We start from the raw sequence: 16,377 nt of genomic DNA, 5'->3' as shown, positions 1-16,377 counted from the left end.
GAGGAAGAAACCGAAGCCTGCCAACATCATGATGCGGCTTCTAAAGCATTTAATACATAGTTAGATTGCTGTTGACTACAAACTTCCAGTTACTTTCTTCATTTCCATGTATTGCTGCCTTGTCATTTCTCTCCCATTGCCATGATTATTCTGTTTTCTGTTTTACTGACTATTCCTTCCAACTTGGAATAAAGACATAGAAGTGAGCTTATCAGGTTTTCCAATAGGACAAAAATATTGAAGATAACAAATATCACATAGTAAATCTATACCCCCTCCAGGGTCATTTGGCACCAAAAGCCAACATCAGGGTAGGGACTGAGGTGGGGTCAGCCAGTTGAAACCCACATTAAAGGCCAATTTAGTCATTTATGTGTGTGTGTACTCAGTTGTGTCCAACTCTTTGTGACTCTATGGACTGTAGCCCAGCAGGATCCTCTGTTTATGGAATTTTCCAGACAAGAATACTGAAGTGAGGTGCCATTTCCTTCTCCAGGAAATCTCTTTCCAACCCAGGGATCAAACCCACGTCTCCTGTATTGGCAGGCAGATTCTTTACTGCTGCATCACCTGGGTTACATCACTGGAATTAAATGTAGCAGCTCCTACATAAACAGGTTCCAGTATGGAGAGATAATCTCGATTGAACTTGAGAAGGAAAATGTCCACTGATCAAATGAGGGACACTGAAAGAAGACTAGTGGAAATACTGAACACCTAATATATTGCTAGCTATTCTGCCTTAGCCCCTCCCCCACGCCTTGCCAATATGCTTGCACTTCAACTTTTCCACTAGCAACCATCTCTCAGAACCTCAGCTGAGTACTCTCCCAGTGCTAGTTTATGAGATTATTCCAAACGCCAGTCTCAGTGTCTGGAAAAAAGAACCAAAACAGCAAGAGATCAAGAAAGCATTTTAGGGGAAGAATGACCAAAGGACTTAGAATGTTGGTTTGGAGAAGAGACGGTTTAGTGTCACTATGCCAGGGACGGGGGAGCCTGGTGGGCTGCCGTCTATGGGGTCGCACAGAGTTGGACACGACTGAAGCGACTCAGCAGCAGCAGAAGCAGCAGCAGCAGCCCTTGTTTATAATAGAACAGCCATAACAATGGTTGTTACGGCCAAGAAGTGACCTGAAGCATGGACCACATATTATTTCTTTTAATGTTCACAAAAACCCCATAAAGAAAGTTCTACTGTTATCCCTGGGCTTCTTCTGTGGCTCTGTAGTACAGAATCTTCCTGCCAGTGCAGGAGACATGGGTTCAATCCCTGGGTTGGGACAATCCCCTGGAGAAGGAAATGGCAATCGACTCCAGTATTCTTGCCTGGAGAATTCCACGGACAGAGGAGACTAGCAGGCTACAGTCCATGGGGTTGCAAGAGTTGGACACGACTGAGTGAATAGACAACAAACCATTGTTATCCCTGGTTTATAGATGAGATCAATTTTAGGTTAAGAAAGGGCAAATTGACACAGTTTAGATAGTAAAATTTACCACACTGCCTGATTATACACTCCCTGTTTACCACATCACTAAACCTTGTATGTTTCTTCCAGAGTAATTCCTACATTTTTTTTTTTTTGCTGTTGTTCATTCCCTAACTAGATGCAAAACTTTATTTTTTTAAATTTAAATTTACTTATTTTAATTGGAGGCTAATTACTTTACAATATTGTACTGGTTTTGCCATACATCAATATGAATCCACCACGGGTGTACACGTGTTCCCCATCCTAGATGCAAAACTTTAAAGGGACAAGAGCCATATCTAGTATTGCTCCACATTGTATCTCCACCTAGCATGGTGCCTATATGTTACTTAGCACTTACTAAACACTTACAGGAGGGAGGTAAGCAAAGAAGGACAGAAAAAGTAAAACCCAGGCAGATTTACTTCCAGAGCCTGTGCTCTTAACTACCAAATGAGGCTGCTGAATTGTTGCAGGCTGCCAGCGCCAAATTTTGGCCAATACTCTGGTTCAGTCATCTGCAAATTTCACAATAAACCCAGATCCATGTGCCATTTCAAAGCCGCCAAATTAACAGCAGGCACAGCTCCTCAGACAGTGTATTAAATGCTGTCTTCCTCTGCTTGCCACCCTCATGGTCCAATTCTAGGCAGCACCGTTCTAATTGGAATACACATTCTAACAAAGCATGCTACCATGTACAGTTGACCTGGGATGTGGCTCACATAAGCAGGTCCACGATTTTCTTGAGAAGGAAATATGCCAAAGCATTTTTCTTGCATTGCAGCATCCTTGGTATAAGAATCATCATTTTACCCTCTGTCCCTCTGTTTTAATTAGTTCTCTTTCTAAGCTCCTTGGTGGCTTTGCTATGAAAAACTGTTAAAATTAAAAGAACGGTTTCCTGATTAAATCCCCTCCCTGCACTTCCAAACCTTCAGTTGTCTATTTATGACTGTGAGCTTCATTTTACCAAGTTCTATTTCTAGGCCACTAATATCATCTCATGCAGAGAGAAAGATGTATTCAGCATTCCATGTGGTGTCATTTTCTGAAGGGGGTGAAGTCTCGTCTCCAAGGCCTTCCTATTCTTTTTTTACAGAGAGTTTTAGAATACATAAACCAACTGTTTTGAAGAAATAGCTTCCTTATGTCCTTGCCATTCCTATTACTGGATTCTAATGGTGAAAAGTGAATACATATCCCATGACACAGTGAAGACAGTCCTCAAGGCAAAATAGCTCTCTTTCAGGGAAATCTTGATGTTCTCTAGGACTTGGTGAAACCCAAGCTAAAATGTAAAATGTTTTCTCCAATTCTCCCATGAGCTGAAAAACCTAAGACCTGCAACCAAGAGGCTTTTTTCTTCTTGGATGTGATACCCTGAAACCCATTTGAAAATGTCAGTTAAGACTTTAGTGAATGCAAATCAACTGGCTAGATCACTGGTTTGTGTTACTCTTTGTGGAGTCCCCACTGGCTTAGGAGACCTTAGTTGAATTTGGGAAGAAAAGATACAGGGATTTCAGATCTTTAGGAAAGTTATTAATGTTAATTTTGGGATAAGAGATAATAACGACATAGTAATATACAAGAAACTAAAATATTAGCTTTGTATGTCAATATCTTCAATGTTATTGTCACAGCTGAACTAACTCATTCAGAATCTGTCAAGACTGCATGTTTGTAACAATCCAACTTCGGTCATATTCTGTAACTTATATATAATAAAAGCTATCATTAAGAAAGCACTTTATATACGTCGGGCACTATGCCTTGTTTTTTCATTCAAGGGAAGCCTGGAGTGCTGCAGTCCATGCGGTCACAAAGAGTCGGACATGACTGAGGCAACTGAACTGAACTGACTGATACAACACAAGTACTATTACTATTCTCATTTTATACAAGGGGAAACTGAGGTACAGAGAAGTAAATAACTTGCCCCACTATCTCAGAGCTCATAACTGACAGAGCAGAGATGAAAACACAGGTCTCCAAATACCAGTCTCTTAGCCACCTATAATGCCTCTCAGATAAGACAAGCAGTAGGTAAACTGAAGAGGACTAGGTAAAAAAATAATAGCATGAAACAATCATGATTGGGCTCTTTCTACAGTGAAACAAACTCTAAGAATCTACTTATTGTATGCACACTTTGAAAGAAAACTGGATATTATTCTAACATTTAGGAAAACACCTTTGGAAAATATAATGCAGTTCACAAAATAATAATTTGTAGAGTAGGCAAATCTATAGAGACAGTAGTTGGGGCTGGGGAAAGGGGAGTCACTGTGAACAAGTAAGGGGTTTCTTTTAGGGGAGGTGAAAATGTTCTGAAATTAAATAGTGGTGATGGTTGCACAACTCTGTGCATATATTAAAATCACTGAATTGTATGCTTTAAAGGGGCATATTTTATGGTGTGTGAGTTGTGTATCAATGAAGTTGTTATTCGGCTTCCTAGGTGGCTCAGTGGTGAAGAATCTGCCTGCCAATTCAGGAGATTGGGTTCAGTCCCTGGAAGAACAACTCTCTGAAGATCTCTGGAGGAGGGCATGGCAACCCACCCCAGTATTCTTGCCTGGGAAATCCCATGGACAGAAGAGCCTGGTGGGCTACAGTCTGTGGGGTCGCAAAAGATTCGGATATGACCAAGCGACTTAGCACAAAAGTTATTTGGGAAAAAAAAAACCCCAAAACCAAGAATTTCGATTAGAATGAAATCAGAAGGTTTAAGAGCCTGTTGGCAGAAACTTTTTTCAGAAATAGAAATGTTTAAAAAAAAAGGGCTGAAAGTTCAAGTTCAATTGTGATCTACTTTTCTGAAGACACTGGGAGCCCTGTTCTCAAGCTTGCCAGGACGCCTAGACGACGGCAGCACTGGCTGGCCACACTACTGTCCCTCCTTCTGGGCATCTGTGTATGGTGGCAGGAGTGGTGGGAAAGGGCACAGTTACACTGAACCTTCATTCTTTAGGTGCATTTTGGTAAACAGGTTGATCCTATTTCTAACCCAATCCTGTTTATGGAGAATTGATTGATGTACCAATCTGAAAGTTTATGTTGTCATTACTGAAAGTGAAAGTGTTAGTCACTCAAGCTAGTCCAACTCTTTGTGACCCCATGGACTGCAGCCCAACAGTCTCCTCCGTCCATGGGATTCTCCAGGCAAGAGTACTAGAGTGGGTTGCCATTTCCGTCTCCTGGGGATCTTCTCAAACCAAGGATCAAACCTGGGTCTCCCACATTGCAGGCAGATTCTTTACCATCTAAACCACCCAGGTCATCACTAGGAACCCAAGAAAAGTGTCCTGTGAATTGATAACAAAAGGATTTAGGACCTAGATAAACCATAGTACAGTCCTCAGTCTGTCACATCACATTGAGGCTTGGATACATGTAAGACCTGGAAGGTTTTGAGAGAGGCTAAAAAATTACCCTTTCTCCCAAGAAGAAACACAGTTGAACTGTGCTCTTTAGGTCAGTTTCTGGCCTAAAATGGGAGAGAGTATCTATGGGTCTTCTTTGGTTGGGTCTGCACATACACACCCAGGATCTCTGATCATTTAAACTGGTTTTAAGCAGCTTAAAACTGCTTTTTAAAAAGCAGCTGTCTTTATCTAGTAAGACAGATATTGAAATTGACTTTCTCTTTTGATTAAAGTGCCAGCTTAATTGGGCCATAGATAGATGATAGCTATATTGACATTTCCATTCTCTCCAAATGGCCTTTGCTATTGATATCATTCTAGTTCCTGGAAATAATCTTAGTGATCTTATTTTTTGAATTGATTACCAAAAGAATACTGATAAACTCTTGCCAAGTTACCTGTTGGTCACAGAACCACTCACTATTATAAGGAAATGAGCCTTCAGGCAAAACAGTATCTGGGTTTGATTACTGATGGTAAGGACTCAGATCAAGCATGTCTCCTGAGCTGTCCACTCCCACAAGGTTTTATTTCCCAACACTACAGAATGTCACAGTTTGTAACAATACCAATGACTTATAAAGAAACAAGAGAAACATGAACATCTTTTCTATGAAAACAATCATTCAGTGATTTCAGCTGAACTCCTCTTCGACTACTAGCAATTTGGAATCATCCATTAATCTTAAGGGTAATTTCCCCAGCATTGCACTGGGTGCTCAGATTTAATCTTTGACTTCAGTGCCACAAGTCCCTGATCCTAGCAAACTGAACCATGTCCTGGCCTATTATCTGCTAAATAGGACATATTCTCTGGTCATGAACTGAATAGGGTCAATTTGTACAGGGTCTCTGATTTCCATTAATACTGCTAAATATATATTTAAAATGGCCTTAAGCTAGAGGAATAGGGCTTAGTCTTGTTACCATATATTGTACTCTATTAAATGTCTAAACCAATGTTTCAAGCTATTCATGGTGTAGAGCCACAGGATCACATGGTGGGGGTTAGGGCCCTCTAGAGAAGCTTCAGGGTTAAAGACCGACTGAGCAGGCTCAGTATACCAACCTCAGTCAGTTCACTTCAGTTCAGTCGCTCAGTTGTGTCCAACTCTCTGTGACCCCATGGCCTGCAGCACACCAGGTTTCCCTGTCCATCACCAAATCCCAGAGCTTACTCAAACTCAGTTCCATTGAGTCTATGATGCCAACCAACCATCTCATCCTCTGTCATCCCCTTCTCCTCCTGCTTTCAATCTTTTCCAGAATCAGGGTATTTTCCAATGAGTCAGTTCTTTCCATCAGGCGGCAAAATTATTGGAGTTTCAGCTTCAACATCACTCCTTCCAATGAATATTCAGGACTGATTTCATTTAGGATGGACTGGTTGGATCTTCTTGCTGTCCAAGGGACTCTCAAGACTCTTCTCCAACACCACAACTCAAAAACATCAATTCTTCCTCTGCTTTACCAGGTGATTCTATTTTTACCTCTTTGATTCACTGGGTTCTACAGACGATTTCATTTGAAAAAGTGATGCTACTGGTAAAAATATGTATTGCCTTTACAAGCCTTTGCTGCAATCAGTTCAGACATGATTGGTCATGACCATGGATGTAGTCTCCAAGTAGTTAAATTGAAGGTCAAGAAAAGCTCCCCATTCAAAACTATGTGTTTAAGTTTGCCATCCATTATATCACATCCATTTTGGAAGTGAATTTTTCAGCCAAAACTAGTCATATTGAAGCTATTGCATAATTGGACTCATCTCACACACTAGCAAAGTAATGCTCAAAATTCTCCAAGCTAGGCTTCAATAGTATGAAAACTGAGAACTTTCAGATGTTCAAACTGGATTTAGAAAAGGCAGAGGAACAAGAGATCAAATTGCCAACATCTGTTGGATCATAGAAAAAGCAAGAGAATTCCAGAAAAACATCTACTTCTGCTTCATTGACTATGCTAAAGCCTTTGACTGTGTGGCTCACAATAAACTGTGGAAAATTCTTAAAGAGATGGGAATACCAGACCGTCTTAGCCACCTCCTGAGAAACCTAGACAGCATATTAAAAAGAAGAGACATCACTTTGCCAACAAAGGTTCATCTAGTCAAAGCTATGGTTTCCAGTAGTCATGTAGGGATGTGAGAGTTGGACCATAAAGTAAGCTGAGTGCCAAATTGATGCTTTTGAACTGTGGTGTTGGTGAAAACTCCTGAGAGCCCCTTGCACAGCAAGGAGATCAAACCACTCAATCCTAAAGGAAATCAGCCCTGAGTGTTCATTGGAAGGACTGATGCTGAAGCTGAAACTCCAATACTTTGGCCACCTGATGAGAAGAACTGACTCATTCAAAAAGACCTTGATGCTGGGAAAGATTGAAGGCAGGAGGAGAAGGGGGTGACAGAGGATGAGATGGTTGGATGGCATCACTGACTTGATGTAAATGAGTTTGAGTAAGCCCCAAGAGTTGGTGATGGACAGGGAAGCCTGTCTTGCTATAGTCCATGGGGTCACAAAGAGTTGGACATGACTGAGCGACTGAACTGAACTGAAAATACAGTCAAGTACTTTCAGATAGTCATTACTACAAAGAAGAAAATAAAACAGGATGATGGGATAGGTTGACTTGGTGGATGAGGGAACTATTTAGATAAGATAAGGGTCAAGGAGCACCTATGGGATGACTTTTGGGATGAAGTGGTTTGGAGAAAAAAACAATTCCACTAAAACTTAGTAAACCATTGCATTCTATGTAGTGTCACTCAAGTTGAGACCAGAGAGGTACTTCATGTAGCCACCAAATGACTTTAAGAAGGGGATTTATTAACATTTGGAAAACAGTAGTCCTGGGGCTGGTTGTAGAGGAGGACAAAAAGTATTAAAGAAACTATTATAATAATTCAGTTGAGCAATGATGATTACTAACTAGAGTGCTAACAGGGAAGATTGAGAAACTTAGGTATATGTAGTATATACTTTTAGAGATAAAACTGAGAGCATTTGATGATGAATTGAATGTGAGTTTGAGAGCAAATGAGAAATCAAAGATGATTCTTGTGTTTTACGGTTAAACATTTGGGCGAATTGTACTACCATTCAGATGAAAAATACTATGTAATGAACAGATAGGTTTGACCAGGGCAGAGGAGGGAACTAGGGGACAGAATAAACCGAATTATGTTTTGAGCACATATTTGCTATACTCATTCAATTCAGTTCAGTTCAGTCACTCAGTCATGTCCAACTCTGCGACCCCATGAATCGCAGCATGCCAGGCCTCCCTGTCCATCACCAACTCCCAGAGTTCACTCAGACTCACGGCCATCGAATCAGTGATGCCATCCAGCCATCTCATCCTCTGTCATCTCCTTCTCCTGCCCCCAATCCCTCCCAACATCAGGTTCTTTTCCAGTGAGTCAGCTCTTTGCATGAGGTGGCCAAAGTAATAGAGTTTCAGCTTTAGCATCATTCCTTCCAAAGAAATCTCAGGGCTGATCTCCTTTAGAATGGACTGGTTGGATCTCCTTGCAGTCCAAGGGACTCTCAAGAGTCTTCTCCAACACCATAGTTCCAAAGCATCAATTCTTCAGTGCTATGCCTTCTTCACAGTCCACCTCTCACATCCATACATGACCACAGGAAAAACCATAGCCTTGACTAGACGGACCTTAGTCGGCAAAGTAATGTCTCTGCTTTTGAATAGACTATCTAGGTTGGTCATACCTTTTCTTCCAAGGAGTAAGCGTCTTTTAATTTCATGGGTGCAATCACCATCTGCAGTGATTTTGGAGCCCAAAAAAATGAAGTCTGACACTGTTTCCACTGTTTCCCCATCTATTTCCCATGAAGTGATGGGACCGGATGCCATGATCTTCGTTTTCTGAATGTTGAGCTTTAAGCCAACTTTTTCACTCTCCTCTTTCACTTTCATCAAGAGGTTTTTTAGTTCCTCTTCACTTTCTGCCCTACAAGAAACCAATTGGAGATGGGTGTCTGAACTACTAAGGAGATAGAACTTTGGGAGTCATCAGCACAGAGGCAATATAGAAACCGTAAAACTAAACGAGATTCGAACTTAATGAATATACATAGAAAAGAAAAGCCATGACAAAAATAAATGCTGGGGAACCCCAATTTTAGAAGACAGAGAAAAAGGAGGCCAATAAAGTAACAGAAAAAACACTCCATCGGGTAAGGGAAAACCTAGGAGAGTGGTATCATATAAGTTGGGAAAAACACTCCATTATTTCTGAAATACTGTCACTTGGCTAGCTGCCTACTTTGTAATGGTATAAGAACAGCCATGGGCAGTAGAAGACTGCATAAAAGAACTAGAGAGGAAATTATAAAGAGAAACTATTGCAAACAAGTATCTTCTTGCCAATTGTTGCTTAAAATTGTTGCTGGGAATGAGATCTAGCCCAGTAAAATTTAACAGATCAAGTCTGATTTGTTGGGAGTGGGGTGGTAAAGGCAATAACATAACTACAGATGTGTTTAGAGAAAGAAGTACTTCCTTTGCTACCTAAGGAGAAAACCAAGAGTCAATAAAGAGATATATGAAATATGCACAGGGCACTGCCAATATCAACCCTGTGCAAACAACATTTAAATTATTTCGGAAGAAAGATGTGCAAAGAATTTAAAGCCACTATCTAAATTTAAAGAAGATGTCCTACAAGCCCCAGTCCCTAAAGATATTGCAACATATAATTATCAGATCCTACTTTGACATACTTCCTATCTTGCTGGTTCATGTTTAACTAGCTTTTTCCCGACTGTTGTGGCTGTTTCCCCAGTATATATCTTTTAATACATGATAGAGATAGGACTTTTGACCCAAACTGATGAAATAGAATCATTTATTACCACTGGGATTCAATACTGGCTAGCTTAAAAATAAATGATCCTTCTAAAACTGTTGGTATTAAGTCCCTCATGTTAAAGTTAATGCAGATCAATTCACTCTTTGCAATGTGGAGGGATTTCACAGATGTGTGTGTGTGTGTGTGTGTGTGTGTGTGTGTGTGTATGAACATGTGCATCTGTGAATTTAAGCACATCATGAAAGTGAAAGTGAAGTCACTCAGTTGTGTCTGACTCTTTGCAACCCCATGGACTGAAGCCTACCAGGCTCCACCATCCACGGAAATTTCCAGGCAGAAGTACTGGAGTGGGTTGCCATTTCCTTCTCCAGGGGATCTTCCCAACCCAGGGATCCAATCCAGGTCTCCCACATTGTAGGCAGACACTTTACCGTCTGAGCCACCAGGGAAGTCACTTCATATATTTGAGCACATCATATATTTGAGAAGTGAAATATTCAGGATGAACAATTCCATTGCATTTATCTCTATTAAAGAACCTAGAATGTGATTTCAGCTTTATTTTGTAAAACATTTTTTTGAAAATTGTCTCATATGTTTTATTTTTTTTTTGTTTTTATTTTTTAATAAATAAAATACATTTCTATAATTTCAGCATTTTTCCTTAACTATTATATATTAAAAACAGCATTTTATGTTCTCTTAGATCATATACAGCCTCTTAAGGACCACTTAGGTCATCAAGAACTCAGTTTCACAAGTATGTTTTGAGGGAGTGTAATTTGTATACCTCTTTGCCAAAGGGCCCTTATATCCCTGTACTTTGGGAGTCCTTATAGCCCACCTAGTTAAATTGCATCACTCCTCCCCTCATGTCAACTTTCATATTGTAGTGCTGTAAGTGCATCTGTCTGAAGCAATCCCTCTCCCTCCTAAGTAGTAGCAATCGTGGAAACCAGGTTCGACTATGAGAAGAATAAAAGTGAATAAATACCAGCAAGTTTGTTGAATACAAGAGCAATGTAAAAAAGTCCATCACATTTTCTATGCTTAACAATGAAAACATAGAAACTAAAATTAAAACATAATGCCATTTACCATTGCTCCAGTGAAAATGAATTACTAAGGTATACACTTTAAAATATATGTATCTGATTTGCATACAAAAATTTACAAAACACTGATGAAAACTCAAAGAAAATCTACTAAATGGAAAGATACCATGTTCATGGATTAGAAGACTCAACATAGTAAAGATTTTCCCCAAATTAACTTTGAGTTAACCAATTATTATCAAAATCATAGCAAGTTCATCTGAGACATAGATAAGATTATTCTAAAATTACTATGGAAAGGCATAAGCCCCAGTATTGCTAAAACAACCTTGACAAAGAAGTGTAAAGTAGGAGAAATCATTCTACCTGATATAAAAGTTTGTTGTTATTGTGCTCAGTCATGTCCAACTCTTCGAGACCGCATGGGCTGTAGCCTGCCAGGTTCCTCTGCCCATGGAATTTTCCAGGCAAGAATACTGGGGTGGGTTGTCATTTCCTTCTCTCAGGGGATCTTCCCAACCCAGGGATCAAACCCATGTCTCCTGCATATCCTGCATTAGCAGGCAGATTCTTTACCACTGAGCCACATAGGAAGCCCCTTAATATCATTAACTCTCGTCAAATCTGTGAAGGCTGAAAGAGGTGAGGAAGCTGCAGAAGAAAAGTTTGTAGCTAGCAGAAGTTGATTCATGAGGTTTGAGGAAAGGTGTTTCCATACCATAAAAGTTCAAGGAGAAGCAGCAAGTGCTGATGTACAAGCTGTAGTACATCTATCCAGAAGATGTAGCTAAAAAAATTATGAATATGGCTACAATAAACAACAGATTTTTCATGTAGATGAAATGGTCTAGTATTGGAAGAGGATGCCACCTAGATTTTCACAGTTGAGAGAAGTCAATCCTGGCTTCAAAGCTTCAAAGGACAGGCCTGTTAGGGGTTAATGCAGATGGAGACTTAAAGTTGAAAAGCCAACGCTCATTCACCATGCCGAAAATCCTAGGGCTCTCAAAGTGAAGTGAAGCAGCTCAGTCATGTCTGACTCTTTGCGACCCCATGGACTGTAGCCTACCAGGCTCCTCCCTCCATGGGGTTCTCCAGGCAAGAGTACTGGGGTGGGTTGTCATTTCCTTCCCCAGGGGATCTTCCCAACCCAGGGATCGAACCCGGGCCTCCTGCATTCCAGGCAGACACTTTAACCTCTGAGCCACCAGAGAAGCCCCAGGGCTCTGAAAAATTATGCTAAATCTACTCTGCCTATGCTCTACAAATGGAACAACAAAGCCTGGATGAGAGCACATCTGTTTACAACACAATTTATCAAATATTTTAAGCCCACTGTTGAGACATACTGCCCAGAACAAAAATATTCCTTTCAAAATATTACTGCTATTGACAATGTACCAGGTTACCCAAGAGCTCTGATGGAGATGTTCAATGAGATTAATATTGTTTTGCAGCCTGCCAACACAGCATCCATTCTGTAACCCATGGATCAAGGAGTCATTTCAACTTTCAAGTCTTATTATTTAAGAAATGCATTTCATAAGGCCATAGCTGCCATAGATAGTGATTCTTCTGAGGCATCTAGGCAAAGTAAGTTAAAATATTCTGAAAAGGACTCACCATTCCAGATGCCATTAAGAATCTGGTGATTCATGGGAAGAGGACAAAATATCAACATTAACAGGCATTTGGAAAAAGTTGATTCCGACCCTCATGGATGATTTTGAAGGGTTCAAGACTTTGGTGGAGGAAGTCATTGCAGATGTAGTGGAAAGAGCAAGAGAACTAGAATTAGAAGGGCAGCCTGAAGATGTGCTTGAACAACTGCAATTTTATGATAAAACTTCAATGGGTGAGGAGTTGCTTCTAATGGATGAGCAAAGAAAGTGGTTTCTTGAGATAGAATCTACTCCTAGAGAAGATATTGTGAAGACTGTTGAAATGACAACAACAGATTTAGAATATTACATAAACTAAGTTGGCAAAAGTAGCAGCAGAGTTTGAAAGGACTGACTCTAATTTTGAAAGAAGTACTACTGTGGGTAACATGCTAGTAAACAGTATTGCATACTACCGAGAAATCATTCATGAAAGGAAGAGTCAATCAATGTGGAAATCTTCACTGTTGTCTTATTTTAAGACAAATAAAATATGGGTGGCCACAGCCACTCCACCCTTCAGCAACCATCATCCTGATCAGTCAGCGGCTATCAATATAGAGACAAGACCTTCCACCAGAAAAAACACTATGACTATTGAAGGCACACATGATGGTTACCAATTTTTAGCAATAGCCTTTTTGGGTATGTACATTGTTTTAGACATAATGCTATTGCACACTCAATAGACTATAATACAGCAAATATAACTTTTATATGCATTGGGAAACCAAAAAATCAGGTGATTTACTTTATTTTCATATTTGCTTTATTATATTGGTCTGGAACCAAACCTGCAGTATATCTGAAATATACCTATATTTAGCAACATTAACCATCTAGAGAGATGAAAATTAAAACCACAATGATATATTACTACACACTTACTAGAAACGCTAAAATAAAAAATAGTGACAACACCAAATGGTGTAAAGTATGCAGAAGAATAAGATCATTCACATATTATCACTGGGAATGTAAATGCTACAGTCACTCTGGAGAAAAGTTGAGCAGTTTTTGTTTTTGTATAAAATTAAACATGCAACTACCATGACCCCAGCAGTTGCACTCTTGAGCATTTATCCCAGAGAACTAAAACTTTCATGTGTACACAAAAACATGTACACAGATGGCAATAGCAGCTTTATTCACATTTGCCAAAAACTGGATTCATCACAGAGGTCCTCAAACAATAAATGATTAAACAAACCATATTACATCTATACTATGGAAAACCATTCAGCAGTAAAAAGGAACAAAGCATTGATAGATAGAAGCAATGACTTGGATGAATCGCCAGAAAATTATGATGAGTGGGGGAAAAGGCAATCACAAAAGGTTACAATACTGTATGATTTCATCTATATAACTTTTATAAATGATAAAATGATAAAATTACAGAAATGGAGAATAAATTTGTGATTGCTAGGGGTTAAGGACAGGTTTAGTGAATGCTATAGGGAGGTGAATTTGCTTTTTATTTTTATTTTACTTTATTATTATTATTTACTTTACAATATTGTATGGTTTTGCGAATTTGCTTTTAAAGGGCAACACAGAGGGCCCTGTGGTTACCGAATGTTTCTGTATCATGGCTGTGATGGTGGTCACACAAATCTGCTCATGTAACAACACTGCACAGAAGTAAACACACACATACACACATGCGACCAGTAAAACTGGGGAAATCTGAATATGATAATAGGGTTGTAGCAATATTAGTTTCTTAGTGTGATATGTTCTAAAGTCACATATAGCTGTTATCACTGGGAGAACCTAGGTACAGGTTAAGATATCACTGTGTTATTTTCTACAACTTCATCTAATAAAATTACCTCAAAATGTCTTAAAAGTCAATGCACACTTTAAAAATTGAATAGATAATGCAAAATCGATGTCCTAAAATGAATGCATTTCTCACATACAAGGAGGCTCTCCTACAGGCTCTTGTGTCAACCTAATTTGATTTTTCAAAGGCTCTTTTTCTCCTTATTATCTGATCTTAACTGTGTTCCCAATGGGTTAGGTGCTCTTCAGTTTCCTCTCCTTCCTGCTTGTATTACTTGTATTTCTCTGGTCCTTGACATGTTTTGAGTGCATTTTAACCACTGATGAAAGGCACTTACTCTCTTGAAGATGCTTGTGGGAAGCAGATGAGTAGAGAATTCCTTTTGAGGAATCTGGGACTGCATGCAAGTGGTTTTTACAACAAAGTAGAAATAGTACAATGGTACAACAAAGAGAGTTGTTGTTTAGTCTCTAAGTCATGTCCAACTCTCTTGTGGCCCCATAGACTGTAGCCTGCCAGCCTCCTTTGTCCTTGGGATTTCCCAGGCAAGAATACTGGAATGGGCTGCCATTCCCTTCTCCAGGGGATCTTCCTGACATAGCGATTGAACTTGCACCTCTTCTGTCTCCTGCATTGGTAGGCAGTTTCTTTACCAAATGCACCACTTTGGAAGCAGTCGCTCAGCTGTATCTGACTCTTTGCAACCCCATAGACTGTAGCCTGCTAAACTCCTCTGTCCATGGGATTCTCTAGGCAAGAATACTGGAGTGGGTTGTCATGCCCTCCTCCAGGGAATCTTCCTGACCCAGGGATCAAAACCAGGTCTCCAGCATTGCAGGTAGATTCTTACCACCTGAACCACCAAGGAATTTAACAAAGAGGGGATGACACTCAAATAATAATAACTGAAGAGATCCTTCTTCATTATGCCTCTCCTTTCTTCTGCTTTGTATACTCCCTCTATTCTACCACTCTTGATTTTCCATCCTGTTCCTTAAAAATGCAAAAGGATACCTTTAAGTTGGATAGTTTGCTGGGAGAGGAGACACCAGGCTTTCAAAGAGAACATGTGTTCCAACCATCAGAACCAATCAGAAGTTTATTTATAGACTCATAAAGGATGTCCCCACCCCAATTTCTGGTTTGTTCCTGTTGCCTTTTGACTCAGGATCACCCCACCAACTTTGGTGCCCAAGTGGGTAACTGAACCCTATTATCTCAGCTTGTCCTTCTCTCCAATTCCTAATTCACTAACTGGATTCTGGTGTCTGTTAGCTTCTATTGTTTTTGATTCCTTAATATCTTGGCACTGGCAGCTCATGTTGGCTTACCTCATTATACAGCAAAACAATGGAATGGCAAACCCTGGATTTAGACTGCCTAAGTTTGAATTGTTAATTCCCTGCTTACTAACTGGGGGATCTTGAATGGCAAACTTACTGCTCTAGATTTTAGTTTCATCTGTAAAATGGGTATAATAATGGTTCTTAACTTTTGGTTATGGTGAGGATTCAGTGAGTTATGTAAAGCACTTAAAATAGTGCTTGGCACATAATAAATGAAATAATGCATGGGAAATCATTACTGATGTGCCTGACACTAGTAAATACTCCATAAATTTAATTATTACAACTACTATTACATTATTATTCTTATAATTAAGAAAGGAAATTTTTTTCAAAACCTAAGGAAAGATGATCTGAATAGAAACTTTTCTGTGCAATGTGATTAACAGCCACTTCTGGGTAGTATATAACATTTATTTTAAAATATTTGAGCAAATTTTTGGTAGACTTTGATGAGCCTAAGGGCTCTTCTGGGAAGTGAGTTTCTTCCAAATGGCCTTATGAGAAGTGACCTACACAGTAGTCAGTCTCACAGCAAGTCTAATAATTTTAACTAGATTATTACTTTCTTGACTCTAATCTAAAAATGTTATTTACTACTTGCTCATTCCATAAAATGTCTCCAAGAGAGAAATATACATGTAGAGAGGGAAGCTAACAGGAAATTAATGGGGCCTCCTCTGTTCACCATTCCATCTATTCTTCCTCAAGGAGGTGAAAGGAAAGATAAGATAAATACATAGCTGATCTCTTAACACCCTTTTAAGGATTTACATGTACCTATCTGCTTCT

At 39.5% G+C, this 16,377-nt stretch overlaps 1 non-coding gene and 1 pseudogene across 1 annotated transcript; one reads left to right on the top strand and one right to left on the bottom strand.

Annotated features, from left to right (window-relative positions):
• LOC138071573 (tigger transposable element-derived protein 1-like) overlaps nucleotides 1–13,139 on the top strand; it is a 30,621-nt pseudogene extending 17,482 nt beyond the window's left edge.
• Nucleotides 11,932–12,003, bottom strand: TRNAS-GGA (transfer RNA serine (anticodon GGA)). Its single transcript has one exon. It is a non-coding gene; the product is annotated as a tRNA-Ser (tRNA).
• Nucleotides 13,140–16,377: the final 3,238 nt, after the last annotated feature.

Source organism: Capricornis sumatraensis, chromosome X (assembly GCF_032405125.1).
Source record: "Capricornis sumatraensis isolate serow.1 chromosome X, serow.2, whole genome shotgun sequence".
In the NCBI taxonomy this organism is placed as follows: Eukaryota; Metazoa; Chordata; class Mammalia; order Artiodactyla; family Bovidae; genus Capricornis; species Capricornis sumatraensis.
Note: the sequence above shows the minus strand (reverse complement) of the source record. Positions and strands in the feature narration are given on the sequence as shown.